The 22442-nt window shown below is 43.3% G+C and overlaps 1 protein-coding gene across 7 annotated transcripts in view; it reads left to right on the top strand.

The window, feature by feature from the left end:
* The first annotated feature begins 10268 nt into the window (after positions 1-10268).
* GTF2I (general transcription factor IIi) overlaps positions 10269-22442 on the top strand; it is a 132331-nt gene continuing 120157 nt past the window's right edge. For 6 of the 7 annotated variants that reach the window (XM_080681795.1, XM_080681792.1, XM_080681794.1 and 3 more), the window contains exon 1: positions 11390-11794. The gene's annotated coding sequence lies outside the window, so the exon portion shown is untranslated. Of the gene's footprint in view, positions 10304-11389; positions 11795-22442 lie in introns of those variants that run through there. The other variant, XM_080681790.1, reaches the window with a different exon arrangement.

Below are 22442 nucleotides of genomic sequence, written 5' to 3'. Positions count from 1 at the left end.
TTGATTTCAGAGAGGAAGGGATGAGAGAGAATCATTGATCGGCTGCCTCCTGCATGCCCCACACTGGGGACCGAGTCCGCATCTTGGGCGTGTGCCCTGACCTCCTGGTTCATAGGTAGATGCTCAACCACTGAGCCACACACCGGCTGGGCATCTGTCTTCCTCACTCCTTTTTTTTTTTTTACATATATTTTATTGATTTTTTACAGAGAGGAAGGGAGAGGGATAGAGAGTCAGAAACATCGATGAGAAACATCGATCAGCTGCCTCCTGCACATACTGGGGATGTGCTCGCAACCAAGGTACGTGCCCTTGACTGGAATCGAACCTGGGACCCTTCAGTCTGCAGGCCGATGCTCCATCCACTGAGCCAAACTGGTTAGGGCTGTCTTCCTCACTCTTAAAAAAAAAAAAAAAAAAAAAAAAAGAACCAAGAAACCTACTGGAAATATTGAGGGGCACACTTTGTAAAGTATATGATTGTCTAACCCAGTGGTCGACAAACTGCGGCTCGCGAGCCACATGCCTATACTGACCACGGACCTAGACTCTCGATTCCAATAATTACAGGCTGTTGTTGTTCCTTGTGATTAAGCCCCTATCCCAGTGGTCGGCAAACGCATTAGTCACCAGAGTGGCAAACCGCGGCTCTCGAGCCGCATGTGGCTCACGAGCCGCAGTTTGCCGATCACTGGTCTAACCGCTAAGCTGTACACCTGAAACTAATACAAAGTAATTTTGAAGTGGAAATTGTAATTGGAAAAAATTTTTAATTAAAAAAAAAAAGAATAAAGAAATAGAACTTCGCCACTGCAGGGTGGCTCAGTGGGTTGGAGCATTATCCCTTACACTAAGGAAGTTGTGGGTTCATTTCCCTGTCAGGGAGGCAACGGATTGATATTTCTCTCTCCTATCAATATTACTCTCCCTCTCCCTTCTCTCTAAAATCAATAAACATATCCTTGGTTGAGGATTAAAAAGAAAAAATAAAAGAAACAGAATGTTAAGTTTATATTGGAAGTAATAAGAGAAAAATGTTTAAAGTAAAATTATAAAATGCACAAGATATTTTTTTAGTTAGAAATGAAACATGGAGCTCTAGCTGGTTTAGCTCAGTGAATAGAGCATTGGCCTGCGGACTGAAGTGTCCCAGGTTCCATTCCAGCCAAGGGCACATGCCCAGGTTGTGGGCTTGATCCCCAATGCAGGAGGCAGCCAAACGATAGATTATTCTCTCTCATCATTGATGTTTCTATCTCTCTCTCCCTCTCCCTTCCTCTCTGAAATAATAAAAATATATTTTTAAAAAAGAAATGAAATATGGAGTCCTAGCTGGTGTGGCTCAGTGGCTCGGGTCTCGGGTTGATTACAGGTCATGGGCAGGTACCTGGGTAACAGGTTTTATTACCAGACTAGTAGGGGTGAGTTCGGGAGGCAATCAATCCATGTGTCTCTCTCACATCCATGTTTTTCTCTCTCTCACTCCCCCTTCCTCCCTTCCACTCTCTCTAAAAAATTCAATGGAAAAAATATTCGTGGGTAAGGATTAACAAAAAAAGAAAAAAGGAGAAGAAGAACAAGAACAAGAAACAAAACATGGACATTATGTTCATAAGATATCTGTAAATAATGTTTTGAATGTTAATTTATTACACCTAATACTTATATAACATTTAATTAAGAGTTTATAAAGTATTTTCATTTACATATCATCTGATCCCCCAAATCCTTGAGGGAGCAGAGAAAATACTATATTTTACTTTTTAAAAATTAAGTTACAGAACAATCACAAAAATATAATCATAATACTAAATAGGAGATAATGTTCATCTAAATCTGGTTAACTCCACAAATAAAACTATTTCAACTGGTGTTACATGATTAGGTTTACTGCATAGGGCAGATATCTGCACAAAAGACATAGGAAGAGCTGGAAGGTCTATTTAGATCCCTTCTACATTATTAATTATTATTAATAAATTATAAGTTGGATTTATTTTCTTCCCTACCTTTGGAAGAGGTCATTTATCCAGGATTCTAAATATGATTGTTATTCAAACAAAAACTGTTCAAAAACAGTGTTTTGTAATTGGTTAGAAAAGCATCCTTGTAATAATAACAAAGATGTTACCTCCTAGAGTCCAGACACTATTTAACAGCCAAAGATGTTACTATGACCTTACCCATGTGATGGGAATTAGGCATGCAAATCCTAACTGGGAACATTGATCTAAAAGACCCAACTGCTATCTTACAAATAATATATATTTTATATTATATTGTCTATATATCCTATAAAGACAAACCAATAAATTGAACTCAGAATATATTGGGACTGCATTAAGAAGTTTTGGAAAAAGATTTCTGTTTAGTATTTATCAAAATACTGGATGTGTTGCAAAAAATAATTGTGTCAAGAGTTTTGGGCAATTTAAACTATATGGCAGAGTGGCAAAAAGATTATTCAGTTTGGATTTAAAAGAGCATCTTTAAAAGTAGCACTACCTTTTTTTTTTTTTTTTTTACACCAATGCAACCTACATGGTTGCTTTTTCTAAAAGTAGCACTACCACAAATGATCTCAACAACAATGACCTTGACCAAGTGGTGTAAGTGTAGTTCTGTCAGAATGGGTGGTCAGGGGTTCCTATTCTGGGTGGGTCACATGATAATGGAGAAGGTCCACTCTTGACACCAAGTATTGAAAACCTAAGGAGAGGATAATTATTCTGCAAGACCCTTGGGTTGTTTTTTTTTAAAAATATATTTTATTGATTTTCCACAGAGAGGAAGGGAGAGGGATAGAGAGCCAGAAACATCGATGGGAGAGAAACATCAATCAGCCGCCTCCGGCACACCCCCACTGGGGATGTACCCGCAACCAAGGTACATGCCCTTGACCAGAACCGAACCTGGGACCCTTGAGTCTGCAGGCTGACGCTCTATCCACTGAGCCAAACCGGTTAGGGCAAGACCCTTGGTTTTTGTTGTTGTTTTTTAGTTTAAATTTTATTTATTGATGAGAGAGGGGGAGGGAGAGAGAAAGAGAGAGAGCGAGTACCAGAGATACATAGGTTAATTGTTCTATTTATTTATTTATTTATTTATTTATTTATTTATTTATTTATTTTTAATTTAAATTCTTTATTGTTTAAAGTATTACATAAGTCTTCTTTTTCCCCCATTGACCTCTCCCCAGCCGCTCCCATACCTTAGCACATGCCTTCACCACCCTACTGTCTGTGTCCATTGGTTATGCTCATATGCATGCATGCAAGTCCTTTGGTTGATCTCTTATCTCCCCCCCCCTCCACCTTCCTTCTTAGGTTGGACAGTCTGTTTGATGCTTCTGGCTCTATTTTTGTTCATCAGTTTATGTTGTTCATTATTTTCCATAAATGAGTGAGATCATGTGATATTTATCTTTCTCTGACTGGCTTATTTCATTTAGCATAATGCTCTCCAGGTCCATCCAAGCTGTTGCAAATAGTAAGAGTTCCTTCCTTTTTACAGCAGCATAATATTCCATTGTGTAGATCAAGCATGTCAAACTTGTGGTCCACAACAAATATTTTTGTGGCCCAGCCAATATAACAGTATGCAAGAAACATTCTAATAAAAATTTTGTAACTTGCCTTGGCTGGTTTGGCTCAGTGTGGACTAAAAGGTCTTGGGTTCGATTCTGATCAAGGACACATGCCTGGGTTGTGGGCTCAGTCCCCAGTGGGGAGCATGCAGGAGGCAGCCAATCAATGATTCTCTCTCATCATTGATGTTTCTATCTCTCTCTCCCTCTCCCTTTCTCCCTGAAATCAATAAAATTTTATTTAAAAAAATTTTCATTACTTAATTTTTACAATATCCTGTTATACATATTCTATCTACACTAATACAAGAGAAACATGCAAATTGACCATCCTTCCGCTACACCCACCAGCCAATCAGGAGTGAGTATGCAAATTAACCCAACAAAGATGGCGGCGGCCACGGAGCTGGAGCAAGCAGGAGGTTTGGGTTGCCCCCAGCAATGGAGGAAGCCAAGCTTCCCGCCCACCCTGGCCGCTGCTCAAGGAGTGGCTGGAGGAAAAAAAAAGGAGGGGCTGGGAACCTGGGTTGCCAGGGGGTGTGGCCAGCCTGAAAACAGCCCTCAGCCCCTCACCCAGGCTGGCCAGGCACCCCAGCGGGGATCCCCACCCTGAAGGGGGTGTGGCCAGCCTGAAAAAAGCCCTCAGCCCCTCACCCAGGCTAGCCAGACCCCCCCAGCAGAGACCCTCACCCCCTGGGGGTGTGGCCAGCCTGCAAACCACCACAGGCCCCTCGCCCAGGCCACCCCATGCCTCAAGGGAACCCCCACCCTGATCCGGGACACCCTTCAGGGCAAACCAGCCGGCCCCCACCCATGCACCAGGCCTCTATCTATACTAATAAAAGGATAATATGCTAATTAGACTGGGAGACCTTCCAGGAGACCTTCTGGACGTGCTTCTGGACAAAGCCATGGTGGTGAGGCTGAGGTAGAGGCGGTTAGAGGCCAAGAGGGGAGGGCAGTTGGGGGTGAGCAGACCAGCAGGGGGGCCAGTTGGGGGTGAGCAGGACAGTGGGGTGGGGCAGTTTGGAGTGAGCAGGCCAGCAGGGGGGCAGTTGGGACGAGCACACTGGCATGGGGGGCAGTTGGGGGTGATCAGGCTGGCGGAGGGGGCAGTTGGGGGTAATCAGGCAGGCAGGCAGAGTGAGCGGTTAGGAACTAGCAGTCCCAGATTGCAAGAGGGATGTCCAACTGCTGGTTTAGGCCTGTTCCCTGTAAACCGGAAGTAGGACATCATTCAAGGGGTCCCAGATTGGAGAGGGTGCAGGCCAGGCTGAGGGACACCCCCCGCCCCCATGCACGAATTTCGTGTACCAGGCCACTAGTCTATATATATATAAGCCACTAGTCTATATATATAAACAGGGAATGTGCTAATTAGCCAAGTGTCATGACTACTCAGGAGGAGCTGCGCACGCAGATGGGCGGGAGGTGACTATGTGCCTCCCCCAACCCCAGCGGCTGCAGGGAGGCTTGGGCTGGGGGTGGGCCAGAGTGGAGACACAACACATAGGAGTGCCTGCCCCCACCCCAGCAGACACAACATGGCAGCTGGGGGCGTGCTCCAAGTGGCACTGTGTGGCTCAGAGCACGCCCCCACCCCAGTAGACACAACACGGCAGCCAGCACTATGCGGGTCAGGCGCAGGTCCCGGCCCACCGCAAGGTGCCTCCTCAAGGGATTTCAATCATGCGCTGGGCCTCTAGTATATGTATAAAAGACTAATATGCTAAGTGTCCAACTGTCCAATCGGTCGCTATGATGTGCACTGACACCAGGGGGCAGATGCTCAATGCAGGAGCTGCTGTGATGTGCACTGGCCATTTACAGAGAAATGGCATTGTTGACCTGGTGCCCACAAAGCAACACTCGGCTTCCCCCAAGTGGGACACAGGCCCTGCCACCACCCTGGGGTAACACCCCACCAAATTTCAGCCAAAGCTGCCAAGACTCCACTGTGCAAAATGTGGCCCATAGCACAGCCCAGCCTGGAAAGGGTGGCTGTGGGTGCCAGGTAATGATGTCATGCAGCAACGCCTGGCTTCCTCTCCCTCGTGACGACTAGCCTCCTTGGAGTCTCTTCAGCCCAGGAACACTACTTGCTTTATAGCCAGGTGCAAACATTTTACACTGTAACCAAATGTCAGTGAAACGTTTTTCCATGCCTCATCTCACTTGATCCTCACAGAAGTCCTGGAGTTGGTAGATAGGAGACTCGATAGAATCCTATTTTCTTTTCATTAGCCAGAAAATGGAGATTTAAAAAGCTTAGAAACTTGACCCGACTGAAAAGAAGAAAGAAACGGTGAACCTTGAAAATGACTTCAGGTTTTCTCACTGAGCAGAATATAGTCAAACACTGCTGCAGTTAAATATTTTACCCTTTGTTCTTCCTGTGTGATCTACAATAATAATGTGCTTCCTGTTGATTTTTACTGCTGTGTTGCTAACAATTACCTGAAAGAGAAGTTGGGGTGCTTCACTAGGCTGGAAAAAAAATTAGCTAAATCAGAAAGCAGGTCTAATTAAGCAAGGTTATCTATATATGTATAAAGCTCTCACTGGCGCCAATCGCATGCATATGTTTCTGTCATTGTTGATCGTGAATTTGGTTGACACTTCTGTTATAGAGAAAGGGGGAATAGTGATATTAAAATATTTCTTTTAATTAATTTCCTTTCAATGTGCATGAATTCGTGCACTAGGCCACTAGTTATTAATAACGAACTACAATGTTTGCTAATGACTGATTACTATAATCGTGTTGCATTCATTTCCCTTACGTGCCTTATGCACAGGCATAACACTTCTCTTCACTAGTACTAGCAGCGAATATTTTAGCAGCTGATTGCCATGTCATTAGTCTTGTACTGACCTGTTTGGTGTGTACAACAGGAAATATTTCGCTTTTGGAGAACAAAAAAAAATAGGTTTATTTGCGTTACGCTTATTAATTTGTACAGTTATTCAGTGTCTGGCGAGTTAATGTTCAAGAAAAAAATATTAATTTTTATTAAAATGCTGTATTATTTTATGTTAACAATTACTCATTTATTTCAGCCCTTTGTATTCAGCATGTCTCTATCAAAATAAACCTACGTTTCTATGAAAATTGAAGCTTTTGTTTTTTTGTGGCCCACATAAACTTAAATTTTATTTGGCCCATGTTAGCCTTTGAGTTTGACATGCTTGGTGTAGATGTACCACTGTTTGTTAATCCACTCATCTACTGTTGGTCACTTAGGCTGTTTCCGAATCTTAGCTATTATAAATTGTGCTGCTGTGAACATAGGGGAGCATATATCCTTTCTGATTGGTGTTTCTGATTTCTTGGGATATATTCCTAGAACTGGGATTACTGGGTCAAATGGGAGTTCCATTTTTAATTTTTGGAGGAAACTCCATACTGTTTACCATAGTGGCTGTACCAGTCTGCATTCCCACCAAAAGTGTTTGAGAGTTCTTTTTCTCCACATCCTCGCCGGCACTTGTCATTTGTTGATGCCAGCCATCTGACAGGTGTGAGATGGTATCTCATTGTCGTTTTGATTTGCATCTCTCAGATGATTAGTGACTTTGAGCATGTTTTCATGTCTCTTGGCCTTCTGTATGTCCTCTTTCAAAAAATGTCTATTTAGGTCCTTTGCCCATTTTTTAATTGGGTTGTTTATCTTCTTTTTGTTAAGTTGTATGAGTTCCCTGTAAATTTTGGAGATTAAATCCTTATCGGAGATAACATTGGCAAATATGTTCTCCCATACAGTGGGCTTTCTTGTTGTTTTGTTGATGGTTTCTTTTGCTGTGCAGGAGCTTTTTATTTTGATGTAGTCCCATTTCTTTATTTTCTTCTTAGTTTCCATTGTCCTAGAAGCTGTACAGGTGAAGATATTTCTACAAATTATGTCTGATATTTTGCTGCCTATGGATTCTTCTAAGATTTTTATGGTTTTCCATCTTACATTTAAGTCTTTTATCCATTTTGAGTTTATTTTTATGTATGGTATAAGTTGGTGTTCTAGTTTTATTTTTTTTTTGCCTGTATCTGTCCAATTTTACCAATACCATTTTTTTATGAGACTGTCTTGATGCAATTATATATTCTTGCCTCCTTTGTCAAATATTGAGCATAATGGCTTGGGTTGATTTCTGGGTTCTCTGTTCCGTTCCATTGGTCTATATGTCTATTCTTGTGCCAGTACCAGGCAGTTTTGAGAATAGTGGCTTTGTAATATAGTTTGATATCTGGTATTGTGATCCCTCCAACTTTGTTATTCTTTCTCAGGATTGTTGCTGCTATTCGGGGCCTTTTTTTATTCCATATGAATTTTTGGAGAGTTTGTTCTAGGTCTGTGAAATATGCTGTTGGTATTTTAATATTCCACTTATTTATGCATTCATTGGTTGCTTCTTATATGCGTCCTGACTGGGGATTGAACGCGAAACCTTGGTGTATTGGAAGGATCCTCTAATCAACTGAGCTACCAACCAGGGCCCAGATCCCTTGTTTTTTAAAAGCAGTCAACAAGACTGTATGTTCAGAGTCTATGTGAAGATGAATTTAATTGGTGGGAGAGCTCACATTTGATTTAGATTCATCTCTAGCCTGGCCTAGACCAGTTTGACTTGGCTTTTGATTCCCAAGTATACAATAGAATGGAAGTGTCATATTATACGGACACTTATCTGCAGTATCACATACACTAGGTTAAACATAAACAACAGTGCCCAGCCCGCATGGCTCAGTGGTTGAATGTCAACCTATGAATCGGAGGTCACAGTTTGATTACCAATGAGGGCACATGCCAAGGTTGTGGGCTCAATCCCTAGTGGGGGGCATTCAGGAGGTAGCCAATCAATGATTCTCTCATCATTGATGTTTCTCTCTCTCTTTCTCCCTTTCTGAAAACAATAAAGATATAATAAATAAAAAATAAACATAAACAACAGAAATATTTGGAATAATTTGAAATAAATAACATGCAAGATTCTGCCACCTGTTATCTGTGCACTGAAGTGAGAATGAATAAAGAGCTGTGAATTTGTTCTTCCTACAATCTTAGTCATGGTACACATATCTTGTTATGTTGAATGTTATTCCAAAGTAAGTTGAATGTGATTTAAACAAAGGGAGGATTCTATACTATACCAATCTTAAACACAAATCAATAATTTTCTTTTTCATTTGTTGCTCAACCCAAAATACATCAATTCAATCCTGTGGGAAAAAGATAAGTGGCTGTGCTGAGAGATGGTATCCAAAGTGGCTTATAACATGATCACAATTAACAAAGCATCCGTACCAATGAGGTGAGGAAGAAATTGGCTAACAAATAGCAACAAGTATACCAATAACAGCCAAGGTAGTGAGCCAGGCCTTAGGGAAGACTGAAAAAGCGTATTTAATGACTAGAGACTAGCGATTTTCAACTGGTGTACTATGTCACAATAGTGTGCCAATTTTTAAAACATGTAATACCTGACTATTTAGCCAGGGGACTTTTCCCTTAGATTATCAAATTAAAAAATGACAACAGCCAATACCATGATAGCCACCCAGTGTGACTGCATCAAATTATATCTATTTTTTTGGGTCAGATTAGGAAAAAAAAAGTATGCTTTTTTGATGTGCTGCAGAATTTTGGTAATTAATTCATATATGTCATGAGATGAAAAAGGTTGTAAATCACTGTTATAGACATAAATTTGAGGGTTACACCCATCAACATCAATCAGTACACTGAGAAAAAGGCTTGCTATTTAAACCACACACCATTCCATATACAGTACTGTTCATTGTCCCCAAAGGGGACATTCAAAGCCAGCTAAAGTTTTAGAAACTTCTTTAGGATTTAAGAGTTTTAGAAACTGTTTCAACATAAAGTTGGAGTTGTTCATGAAGAAGGAGCACAATTCCATTCTGAAGCATTAAACAAATTCATAGAAGCAGGGAACTATCTCACAAACAAATTTTTAATGATGACAAGGGTAATCTTGACTAAATGAACTTTTGTCTAACAACTCACTTTCTAATGCTTTGTCCAGCATCTCCATGCTGTGGCTCCCCGCCCATGAGTCACTTAGTAGCGGTCTCCCTTATCAGATCGACTGTCTCGGTATCTCAGTGCTGGTGTTCAAGTAACCTTTTCATTTTTTTTAACTTAATAATGGCCCCAAGGCGCAAGAGTAGTGATGCTGGCAATTCAGATATGCCCAAGAGAAGCCGTAAAGTGCTCCCTTTAAGTGAAAAGGTGAAAATTCTTGACTTAATAAGGAAAGAAAAAAAATCCTATGCTGAGGTTGCTAAGATCTACAGTAAGAACGAATCTTCTATCCGTGAAATTGTGAAGAAGGAAAAAGAAATTCGTTCTAGTTTTGCTGTTGCACCTCAGACTGCAAAAGTTACAGCCACCGTGCGTGACAAGTGCTTAGTTAAGATGGAAAAGGCATTAAGTTTGTGGGTGGAAGACATGAACAAAAAATGTGTTCCGGTTGACAGCACTGTGTTACGCCAGAAAGCACTGAGCCTGTATGAAGACTTGAGCAAGGGATCCTCTGAAAGGAGTGACACCAAGCCATTTACTGCAAGTAAGGGGTGGTTGCACAGATTCAGGAATAGGTTTGGACTGAGAAATGTAAGAACTACTGCAGAGGCTGTGCCTGCTGTTGAAGAAGCTGCTGCCACATTTCCCGCAGAGCTGAAGTTGATTAAGGAGAAAGGTATGTATGTATAGGAAAAATCAGTATATATAAAGTGTGGTATTATCTGGGGTTTTAGGCGTCCATTGGGGGGTCTGGAAAGGTATTTCCCGCGGATAAGGGAGACTGCTGTACATCAAAAGAATGGCTGTTTGGAAAGTTTTCTTGCCAGCGACAGAGGCTGGAAAAGGCGATGTGGTCGCCACCTACCGAGGAGGAGAGGGAGGGGGAGGGGAAGGATGGCCGACTTGGCTTGAATCCCCCATGGGGAGGAAAATCACAAAACCACTCAATTTTGCGCTTTACATTAACATCTGAAATCTCTGGGTCAAGTTTTTAAACTTTGAGTTTAAGTGTACAGTAATGTCTCAGCATTCTGGAAATTCATGAGCTAATGAAAGTTGAGAAGCAAAAGAAAAAACTGGAGGGGGGTGGATTTGAGTAAAAAGTCTTAGTGGTTGACAGAACAAACCTGGCTACAAATCAGGTTATCTGCTCCACTCCATGGCTTTTTCTCAACTTTCTTTCTAAATGTTGAGTGTAGACACGTGAGCAAAGCCTCTGGGGGCACAGAAGAGTCCCAACCCCTCCCCCGTCCAAAGTCCGGGCACACTGTCTTTTCCGAGGCACGCTTTCAAAACTAAGTTCTTTGTGTCCCAGAGGGTGGTGCAGGGCGGAGGAAATCCCTCGGCGGGCACGGAGGCCGTCAGGCCGCTCTGGGGCTTCCCGGCCGTTGCCGTGTTCCGGTCTCGCAATTTTCAGGGAATCTGGGGTGCAGGAGCAAGCTCGAGTCTTGCACGGCGGCTGATGCTCCGCAGAGAGGAGGCTGGAGCCTGCAACTGTCTAGATTTTCGCCCCTGCACCCAAGCTCCCCTCCCCCACTGGGCGGCCGCACAGGCCCCAGGTGCAGCCATGTTCTCGATCCCACCACCCCGCGCCTCCATTGACAGTCCTTGCAGGAGAGGGCCGGGCGTCGCGCTCTCGGCGTCCCCCGGGCTCGGGGTTCGCGGGCGCGACGCTTCCTGGGACTCGTAGTCCACCGCCCCCGCTATCGCTTTAATGGGGAAGAATCAAAAACTACAACTCCCGCTGGGCGGCATTGCGGGTGCGCAAGCGCAGCAAGCCTTCTAGGAACAAAAAAAAAAAGGGGAAAAAAAAAAGGAGGAGGGTGAGAGAGAAGCTCAGAGAGCAGAGAAAAGGGGCCACCGATCGCCCCCCCGCTTCCCCGCACGCGTTCTCTAGCCGCGGCCGCCCGCCTGCTGCGGTTACCCCGGCCTCTCTCTCGGTTCCTGGCCATTGGATCTAGGTGCTGAGCGGGGCCCTGCTGGGCGGCCATGCGGCGGTGACAAGCTCGGCTGAGACGCACGGGCCCCTCGCCCTCTCACCTCCTGCCCGCTAGCCAGCTCGCCTCACCCCGAGGCTGCTCCTCCGCGGCCGCACCTCGCGCACAGCCCACACTCGCTTCCCTTCGGCACCCCTACCCCGGCGCTGCCTGGAGGCGGCTGCACTCGGGTGAGTCCCTGTCGCTTCATCCCCTGCCCCTCGCCCCAGTTCCATTAGAGCAGAGCCTTTATTTGAGACTACCCCTCCGGGCCTGTACGGTCAGAAGTCTGGGGACCGTGGGCGGCCGTGTTGTTGGGGTACCCCGGGCCGCCGGCGTTGGGGGTGGGGCAGGAACAGACGCGGTCGCGGGGGACGACAGTTGCACGCGCGCGCCTGGGTACTCATGGGGGAGGGGCGCGCGCGCTGGCGCCGCGTGGGGGGGGGGGTCTCACGCGTGAGGCCCGCGCGCGAGCGAGCCTGCGGCTGCGCATGCCCGGACGCTGATTGGCCGGCTCGGGCGTTGCGGGTGCGCGCGCGGTGCCAGGCCCGAACGGTGGGGTCGCGCTCAGCTTGGTGTCTCCGGGGCTGGTGCGCCTGGGCAGCAGACTCGCCGGATTGGCCCGCGGGCGGCGGGGGCGGGGTCGGCGCCACGCTGCTTGGTAACTTCAGCCGGCGGGCGGGCTGCCTGGGGAGCGCCGCCCCTTCTCGTCTTCGTCCCAGTCCTTCCCTGCCTTCCCTCAGGTGGGACACGGAGTGGGCTTTGTCCCGGCCCGGCGGGCGCGCCTGCCCAGCAGGGTCGGTTTTTATGGTGGAAATAAACACAATGACCGGAAGGAAAACCTCTGCCTTCAGGCCGCGAAAATAAGCCGTCAGGATTGGGCCAGCACCCAGACGGGTTTCAGGGGAGGAAGAAGACAAAAAATTGTCTTTCTTTCCCTTTCCTCCCCCTTCCACTCTTGCTTATGCAAGTTTTTCCTTTATTAAAGCGAGATTTTTTATTTATTTATTTTTTTAGTGTTACGGTTTTGCGCTAATTTGCGGCTAAGAGTGTTCAAATGTCGGGTCCTATGCAAGTAGTGCTCACTCCTGCGAATGCGGGACCCCGTGCAGACTTCTCAAACTCTCTGCATTCAACTTTGCTGCAGACAATGGCTTGATAGTCCACAGAGCCTAAGAGTAATCTCTGGGTGCTAAGGAAACAAAAGGGGAAGTTAGTTTGCAAATTAGAATGTGCATTAGAGTGCCCTGAGGAGGCAGGGCTTTCCCTCTCTCTCCCTCTAAAGCCAAGATTTGGGATGACTGATTTAATTTTCTACTACAAATAGACCCCGCCCCTTTATCCACGGTTTCACTTCCCGCGGTTCCAGTTGAGGTCAGAAACTATTAGATGGAAAATTCCCAGAAATAAAAAATTAATAAGTTTTAAATTTCTCGCGCCGTTCTGAGTAACATGATGAGGTCCTGTTCTGTCCCGCCCTGGATGTGAATCATTCCTTTGTCCAGAGTATCCACGCTATATAAGCTACCAGCCCATAGTCACTTGGTTGCCATCTCGGTTTTGAAATTGCAGTGCTGGTGTTTAAGTAACACTTGTTTTCCTTAATGGCCCCAAAGTGCAAGAATAGTGATGCTGGCAATTCAGATATGCCCAAGAGAAGTCGTAAAGTGCTCCCTTTAAGTGAAAAGGTGAAAATTCTTGACTTAATAAGGAAAGAAAAAAAATCCTATGCTGAGGTTGCTAAGATCTACAGTAAGAACGAATCTTCTATCCGTGAAATTGTGAAGAAGGAAAAAGAAATTCGTTCTAGTTTTGCTGTTGCACCTCAGACTGCAAAAGTTACAGCCACCGTGCGTGACAAGTGCTTAGTTAAGATGGAAAAGGCATTAAGTTTGTGGGTGGAAGACATGAACAGAAGATGTGTGCCAGTTGATGGCAGCATGCTGCGCCAGAAAGCACTGAGCCTGTATGAAGACTTGAGCAAGGGATCCTCTGAAAGGAGTGACACCAAGCCATTTACTGCAAGTAAGGGGTGGTTGCACAGATTCAGGAATAGGTTTGGACTGAGAAATGTAAGAACTACTGCAGAGGCTGTGCCTGCTGTTGAAGAAGCTGCTGCCATATTTCCGGCAGAGGTGAAGAAGTTGATTCAGCAGGAAGGTATGTATGTATAGAAAAAAACATGGTATGTGCAGGGTTTGGTACTATCTGTGGTTTCAGGCATCCACTGGTGGTCTTGGAACATATCTCCTGTGGATAAGGGGGGACTACTGTACATGTTTTTGTTTTGTCCATTCTTTAGCCACTGTAGTCTACTGCCTGTGCTTTCCTTTGGCCTGCTTCTGGGATCTTGGCTCACACCTGTAGTCTGGAATGACTTTTTCCTTTCTTCAGGCTCTTCTCGCTTAAAGCCTGTATTGTTCGGTCAGAATTTGCTGTTCTTACAGTATCCCAGTCAACGTGATTGCCCCGCCTAGGAGGGCATCTTTATTTCCTCTAGAAGTGTGTTTGTTTCTGTTTACATGTGACTGGCCTAGTCACTAGGTATTAAACTCCTAGATGGGTAAGGATTACGCTTTTCTGCCTTTCTCCCCCTTCCAGTCTAAAACTGTCAAGGTGCTTTGACTACAGCTAACATTTGAATATTTTTTTATGTGCCTGACATTGCTCTTAAGCTTTTACTGTATATTTTCTTATTTAATCTTCAGAACAACCCTATAATTCCATTCTATAGATGAGGAACAAGCAGAGAGAAGCTGGGTAATTTACTCTTGATTACCCAGTCAAGTAAATCTTGATTCCAAGATTTGAATCTAGGCAGCCGAAATCTTAACCTTGAAGCCAGTGGTTCTCAAACTCTTGTATGCATCAGCATCCTTCGGAGGGCTTGTTAAAACAGTTGCTCGGCCTCACCCAGACCTTCTGATCCTGCATTATTAGCATTTCTACCTGGTTTCCTGGTGGTGTTGATGCTTGAGAACTATTCACAATGGCAAATTAAGTTTTTTTGTTTTTATTTATTATTATTTTTTGATTTTTGAGAGAGAGGAAGGGAGAGATAGAAACACAAATGAGAGACATTGATCTGCCTCCTGCATGCCCCCTACTGGGTATCGAGCCCTGACCAGGAATTTAACTGATGAACTCTTGGTTCATGGGTCGATACTAAAGCACTGAGCCAAACCAGCCAGACGACAAGTTTTAAGTGAGGAAAATTTATTGTAGATGTTTGTTTTTCATTATTTAAAAAATACGTATATCTTAAAATAAAAAATAATTTGAGCTGTTCACTGTAGATTGGTTGGAAAACTTTTTGAGAGTTAAGAATTTTTATTAGCCATGATTAGAAAATTAAGAGTTAAAGAAATAAAGTCTCCAGTTTAAAAAAGAGGTAAGGATATTTAAGTACAGAATAAAATTAGAAATCTAGTAATTTTGGCTTTTTCCCCCATTCTCATTCAATTATTAATTTATTCATGGCACAGGCATTTATCTCCTTCCAGGGATGTCTAAAGCATCCCATCTACACCTTTGAGTATAAAGTCTGGGAACCCAGAATAGGTGGGGTCATAGGGCCTGAGCATGGCACTGAGATAGGTTGAGGCTGGGAAGTTCCTGGCTCCTGCCCTACTTCCCCCAGTCGCTTGCACATCCAAGGATTTGATTTACTATTTTGTTTGTTTTAATTATTGACAATATTACAGATGTCTCCCATTTTCTCCGTTTTTGCTCCCCTCCACCCAACCCCACCCCAGGCCTTCCCCATACTATGGTCTGTGTTCATGGGTTATACATATATGCATATATGTTCTTTGATTAATCTCTTCCTGTCCTCATGTGGTACCCCCTCACCACCTCCTGCTTATTGGGGCACAAGTCTTGTTGAGAAAGATTTTGTTTTTTAAAATTACAATAGATTTCTTAAAAAATAGATTTTAAATATATTTTTTTATTTCAGAGAAGGGAGAGGAGATAGAGAAACATTAATGATGAGAGAGAATCACTGATTCGCTGCCTCCTGCACACTGGGGATCAAGCCTGCAACTCAAGCATGTGCCCTGACCGGGAATCAAACCGTGATCTCCTGGTTCATAGGTCAATGCTCAAGCACGGAGCTACGCAGGCCGGGCTGCTTTTATTGATTTCAAAGTGAGGAATGGAGAGGGAGAGATAGAAACATCAGTGATGAGAGAGAATCACTGATTGGCTGCCTTCTGCATTGCTCCCCACTGGAGGCAGAGCCTGCAACTTGGGCATGTGCCCTGACCAGGAATTGAACCTCGCTGAGTGGAATCAGCTGGGCTGGATTTCTTTCTTTCTTTCTTTTTTTTTTTTAATATATTTTATTGATGTTTTTACAGAGAGGAAGGGAGAGGGAGAGAGTTAGAAACATTGATGAGAGAGAAACATCAATCAGCTGCCTCCTGCACACCCCCCAACTGGGGTTGTGCCCACAACCAAGTTACATGCCCTTGACTGGAATCAAACTGGACCCTTGAGTCAAAGGCCGACACTATCCACTGAGCCAAACCGGTTAGGGCTGGGCTGGATTTCTCAATGGGGAAAGTAATCTCAAATTAGGCAGGAGGAATGGGATTAATGGACAATTATGCTCTATCATTTTTGATAATCTATAGATTGATGATGTAAATAAAACACTGAAAAATCACTAAACACAACCTTTTCTCTTATTACTGGTGACTAGCTATTTGCATTGCATTCCACCTAATTCAATTCTACCATTGTTTTACTCTTCATTGAAAACATGAGTTTTTAAATATTGCAATCCCTTTCTATCTATTGTGGTTGCAATCAGCATGAAATGGTCTTAACCTTTGGGTTCAGCAGATGCCAATCAAGTAATTTTTATGTAGGTCTAGGCCGGTGGTCGGCAAACTCATTAGTCAACAGAGCCAAATATCAACAGTAGAACGATTGAAATTTCTTTTGAGAGCCAAATTTTTTAAACTTAAACTTCTTCTAACGCCGCTTCTTCAAAATAGACTCGCCCAGGTCGTGGTATTTTGTGGAAGAGCCACACTCAAGGGGCCAAAGAGCTGCATGTGGCTCGTGAGCTGCAGTTTGCCGAACACTGGTCTAGGCTAGGGCAGTGGTCGGCAAACCCATTAGTCAACAGAGCCAAATATCAACAGTACAATGATTGAAATTTCTTTTGAAAGCCAAAAACCGACTTCTGCGCATGGGCCACGAAGTTTCAGTCGCACTGTGTGTGCGCGCCCGCTGCTGTAGAGCCTAAGACCATCGGAAAACATAGATAGTTACATTACGATTCATTAACAGTAGCAAAATTACAGTTACGAAGTAGCAACGAAAATAATTTTACGGTTGGGGTCACCACAACATGAGGAACTGTAATAAAGGGTCTCGGCATTAGAAAGGTTGAGAACCACTGGTCTAGGGGAAAGCATTTTATTGAAGAGTTGTTTGAGAAGTAATACTTTGCAAATGGTATTTCACTTTTCAGCTATGCATGAGAGAGGCAATTTATTTGAAAGATAATTGCTGGAATTTTATTAACAGCAATCTATTAAAGCTCATTCATAGCATTTTCTTTAAAAGGTGTATACATTTATTTGGGCTTAAGCTTATTCATTGTTACTAACTGAAAGAACATAAGAAATTCAATTAATCAGTTCATTGTAATTGTAGAGTTGAGATTAATTGTACTCAATGCTTTAAAATGGCAGCAAAGCAATTTGAAGAATAATATTTGATTATTCAGGAAACCAACGTGTAGCTGAGGCTACCTGCCTGGGGCAGTAACATTAAGAATTCATATTTTAGCCAAAGCCGGTTTGGCTCAGTGGATAGAGCGTCGGCCTGCGGACTGAAGGGTCCCGGGTTCGATTCCGGTCAAGGGCATGTACCTTGGTTGCGGGCACATCCCCAGTGGGGGATGTGCAGGAGGCAGCTGATCGATGTTTCTCTCCCATCGATGTTTCTAGCTCTCTATCCCTCTCCCTTCCTCTCTGTAAAAAATCAATAAAATATATTTAAAAAAAAAAAGAATTCATATTTTAGAGGATGTGAGTATACTGGAAAAATTACGTGGATAAATCAGAAGTGCTGAGGGTGTTATCTTTATTTTCTTCACTCTCCATTGTTTCCCTCTTTCTGCCTTTACAATTTTCCTTCTCTCTTGTCCTTTACTGGAACTTTCATCACTGCAGTATTTCTTTTCTTTCCTCTTTGTTTTTGCAATCCTTGTTTGAGTATTCCATGCTTGTTTCTGGCATTATTATTCTGCTATATCCCACTTTGGCTTAGTGGGGAAGTAGGAGAAAGTTTTATGTAGTCATGGATTGTCAAGAGTTGATGGAGGATTTGGTTGTAACTTGATTAAAACTATAGAGGATTTTTAAAGAATTAGTTTATTTAAAAAGTACAACTTGTGAGGTGAACTGAATTTATAATTACGAGAGGGAATATTGTTTAATTCTATAATCAGACTGCCTGGATTCAAATCCTGGTTCTTGCCACCTCTGGTTGTGTTATCTTGGACAATTCATTTTACATCTTTGTGTCTTAGTTTCTCTGTTTTTTAAAAAAGGTGGGATGATTATAATAGAACCTGTTTCTCTTTTAGGGTTGTGAAGATAGGATGAGTTAAAAGTGCTTTAGGCCCCAGCTGGTTTGGCTCAGTGGATAGAGCTTCAGCCTGCGGACTGGTCCAAGGTTCGATTCCAGCCAAGGGCACTTGCCTGGATTGCGGGTTGGGGGCCTGCAGGAGGCAGCCCATCAGTGGTTCTCCCTCATCATTGATGTTTCTATCTCTTCCTCTCCGAAATCAATAAAGAAATATATATTTTTTTAAAAAGTGCTTTAGGATGGCATCTGGCAAAGAGTAAGCATTCAGTGCATATTAGTCATAAAAATACTGTTTGGCCCTGACTAGGTGGCTCAGTTGATGGTGTGTTTCAAAACAAAATATAGAAGACATGGTCCCGATACACCAAGGTTGGCAAGTTTGACCCTCCTGTCAGAGCACATACAAGAAGCAATCAATGAATGCATAAATGAGTGGAACAACAAATCGACTTCTCGCAAGTGCTCGTGCTCTCTCTCTCTCTCCCCTTTCTCTCTTCTCTCTAAAATCAATTATAAAAATACTGTTTCATACTTTTGAGAAATTGAATTTTTTAAGAAAATAAAAAATTTATAAGTAACACTGATCACAAGGTAAATCTCCAGAAACTGGAGAATATAAAGTCTGTGAGGGCAAGGACTTGTTCTTCCCGGGATTTTCCCCTTATAACTTTTAAATTGTTTTTGTAGTATGGCAAGGGAAATTATTATATATTTTTTTTGCCTTTAAAAAGTACTCTGTACCCTAGCTGGTTTGGCTCAGTGGATAGAGTGTTGGCCTGGGGACTGAAGGGTCCCGGGTTTAATTCCAGTCAAGTGCACATGCCTGGGTTGCGGGCTCGATCCATAGTAGGGGGCATGCAGGAGGCAGCTGATCAATGAGTTTCTCTCATCATTGATGTTTCTATCTCTTTCCCTCTCCCTTTCTCTCTGAAATCAAAAATATTTTAAAAAAAGTTACTGTGTATGGTTATGTTATGGTATAATTATAGAAGCACAGAGTAGTGAAGAGGTCTTATTAGGGTATCTGGTTAAAATGAGCCCTGGTTTGTAGACAGAAACTATACATTTCTAATGTATATATATAATGTATTATGGAGAGACATATCTAAATTGCAACTAGTGAATTTGTAATTGAAATAGCCTCTGGAACTGGTTACCCAACAGACAGATAAATTTACCTTCTTTTGCCCTGATGGGGTGGCTCAGTTGGTTGGAGTGTTATCCCCTACACCAGTGGTCGGCAAACTCATTAGACCACTGTATTAAGCAATAACTCTTCATTCCTCCCTCTCCCTAGTTCTTTTTGGCCTTTAATGTATTTTCTGTCTCAGAATTTGCCTATGTTAGATATTTCATAAATGAGGAATCATACAGTATTTGTCATTTTGTGTCTGGCTTATTTCACTTAGTATATTATTTTCAAGGTTCATCTGTATTATAGCACGTATTGGAACTTCATTCCTTTTTTTTTTTTTTTAAATATATTTTATTGATATTTTACAGAGAGGAAGGGAGAGGGATAGAGAGTTAGAAACATCGATGAGAGAGAAACATCGATCAGCTGCCTCCTGCACACCTCCTACTGGGGATGTGCCCGCAACCAAGGTACGTGCCCTTGACCGGAATCGAACCTGGGACCTTTCAGTCCGCAGGCTGACGCTCTATCCACTGAGCCAAACCGGTTTCGGCTTCATTCCTTTTTATAACTGAACTAGAGGCCCGGTGCGCAAAATTCGTGCACAGGTATGGTCCCTAGCTTGGCCTGCGATCAGGGCCATCTTCCCCTACTGCCCACAGCTGGCTCCGCCCCCCTGCCACCACCCACCCTGGGTTCCCTGTTTGCCAACAGGTGATCAGTGCCTGATGGCCAGGGGAAGGGACCGAGAGGTCAGCTATTCCTGCCCGCTTACCGGCCCTGCTCCCGCTGCAGGTAGTCATCTGGCAATTGGAGCCTGCCGGCCTGGGAAAGGGACCAAGAGATGGTCAGTGCGCTTCATAGTGACTGGTCCAGCAGTCGTTCTGGTCATTTGCCATTAAGGTCAATTTGTATATTACCCTTTTATTATATAGGATAGAGGCCTGGTGCACAGGTAGGGGCCAGCTGGCCTGCCCTGAAGGGGGCCCCTGATTGGGGTTGGGGTCCTTGCTGGGGGGCAGGGCCGGCCTGGGCGAGGGGCCGCTGAGGGTTTGCAGGCCAGCCACGCTCCCAATCAGGGTGGTGGTCCCCACTGGGGGGCGGAGCCGGCCTGGGTGAGGGGCTGTGGGCAGTTTGCAGGCTGGCCACGCCCCTGGCTTTATCAGGAAGGATGTTGGAATGATGTGCGGAAGATGTCCAGTCTATCTGGTCTAATTAGCATATTACCCGTTTATTAGTATAGATAAGGTTTCTTTGTATGATATACCACATTTTATTTATCCATTTCTCTGTTGAGGACATTTAAGTTGTTTCTACTTTTTGGCTGTTGTGAATATTGCAGTTATGAACATTGTTGAACAAGTGTATTTTGAATCCCTACTTTTAATTTTTTTGTGTATACACTTATAAGTGGAATTTCTGCATTATTGTTTTTTTCCTTTTTATGCTTTTCTTTTTAAAAAAATATATATTTTATTGATTTTTTACAGAGAGGAAGGGAGAGGGATAGAGATTTGGAAACATCGATGAGAGAGAAACATTGATCAGCTGCCTCCTGCACACCTCCCACTGGGGATGTTCCCGCAACCAAGGTACATGCCCTTGACCGGAATTGAACCTGGGACCCTTCAGTCCACAGGCCAACGCTCTATCCACCAAGCCAAACCCATTAGGGCCCTTTTTTTATGCTTTTCTTGGGGCAGATGAATTTGGATGGATGAGAAGAAATCTCTCAGTAGTATAGAAAATCTTAACGTTTATTTCACTTAGCATAATGCCTATGTTGTAGGATGTGTCCGAATTTCCTTTTTGATCCTCATGATTTTTGGATTTTTGAAGTTTGTGTTTTTATAGTATGGCAAAGGAAATAATTATTTTTTAAAAGATTCTAAAATTTGATTTTAGAGAGAAAATTGATTTTATATAAGAGTGGAACATCAATTGCTGCCTCCTGCAAGCTCCCCTACTAGGGATGGAGCTCGAAACCCAGGCATGTGCCTCGACCTATAATTGAACTGGCAACCCTTCAGTGCATGGGACAATGCTCAACCATTTGAGCCACACTGGCCAGGGCAGGAAATAATGTTTGAAAAAAACTACTGTATAAGATTATATTATAATTGTAGAAGTGGAGAGTAGTGAAGAGTTGGTTAAGATGAGTCGTGATTATGCCCGCCTGGTGTGGCTCAGTGGATGAGTGTGGACCTATGAACCAGGAGGTCATGGTTCGATTACTGGTCAGGGCACATGCCAGGGTTGCAGCCTCAATCCCCATTGAGGGGCATGCACGAGACAGCAGATCAATGATTTTTCTCTCATCGATGTTTCTATCTCTCCCTCTCCTGTCCTCTCTGAAATCAATTAAAATATATTTAAAAAAATGAATCCTGGTTAGACAGCCTATGAAGATTTCTGATTGTATAGGTTGCATACTTTTGAGAATTACTGTGTGTGTTTTTATTGCATTTGCATACATGGGCCTTAGTATTTTTATAGTAAGTTAATTATTTTCTGATTATGTATTTTTGTTAGGTTAATTGTTTATAGCTTTTAGAGAAAATTTTAAGAGTATGTTGTAAAACAGTGAGGTAGTTACTTTACCCAACTAAATACTCACTTTTTGAGTTTATTTTATAATTTTTTTTTAAATATATTTTTTTATTGATATTTCACAGAGAGGAAGGGAGAGGGATAGAGAGCCAGAAACATCGATGAGAGAGAAACATCAATCAGCTGCCTCCTGCACACCTCCCACTGAGGATGTGCCCGCAACCAAGGTACATGCCCTTGACCAGAATCGAACCCGGGACCTTTCAGTCCGCAGGCTGACGCTCTATCCACTGAGCCAAACCGGTTTCGGCCTATTTTATAATTTTATCCTTCATTTGTAGCCTTATCTGCAGAAAAAAATAGCAAAATGAGTGGTTGAGCTATTGTTCACTATTCATCTTCTTTATTTTAAGCTTTGAAAAAGAAGGGATCCTTTTTTACATTTAGAACAGTACTCATTTATCCATTTACCTAACATATTGAGGGCCTTTGGTATAGGTATCTGTGAGACCCCAGAACACAATCTGTTTCTTGAACATAATGGT

The sequence above is a fragment of the Plecotus auritus genome (genome assembly GCF_963455305.1).
Source record: "Plecotus auritus genome assembly, chromosome: 7".
In the NCBI taxonomy this organism is placed as follows: Eukaryota; Metazoa; Chordata; class Mammalia; order Chiroptera; family Vespertilionidae; genus Plecotus; species Plecotus auritus.
The sequence above is the reverse complement of the archived record's forward strand: the minus strand, read 5'-3'. Positions and strand labels throughout refer to the sequence as shown.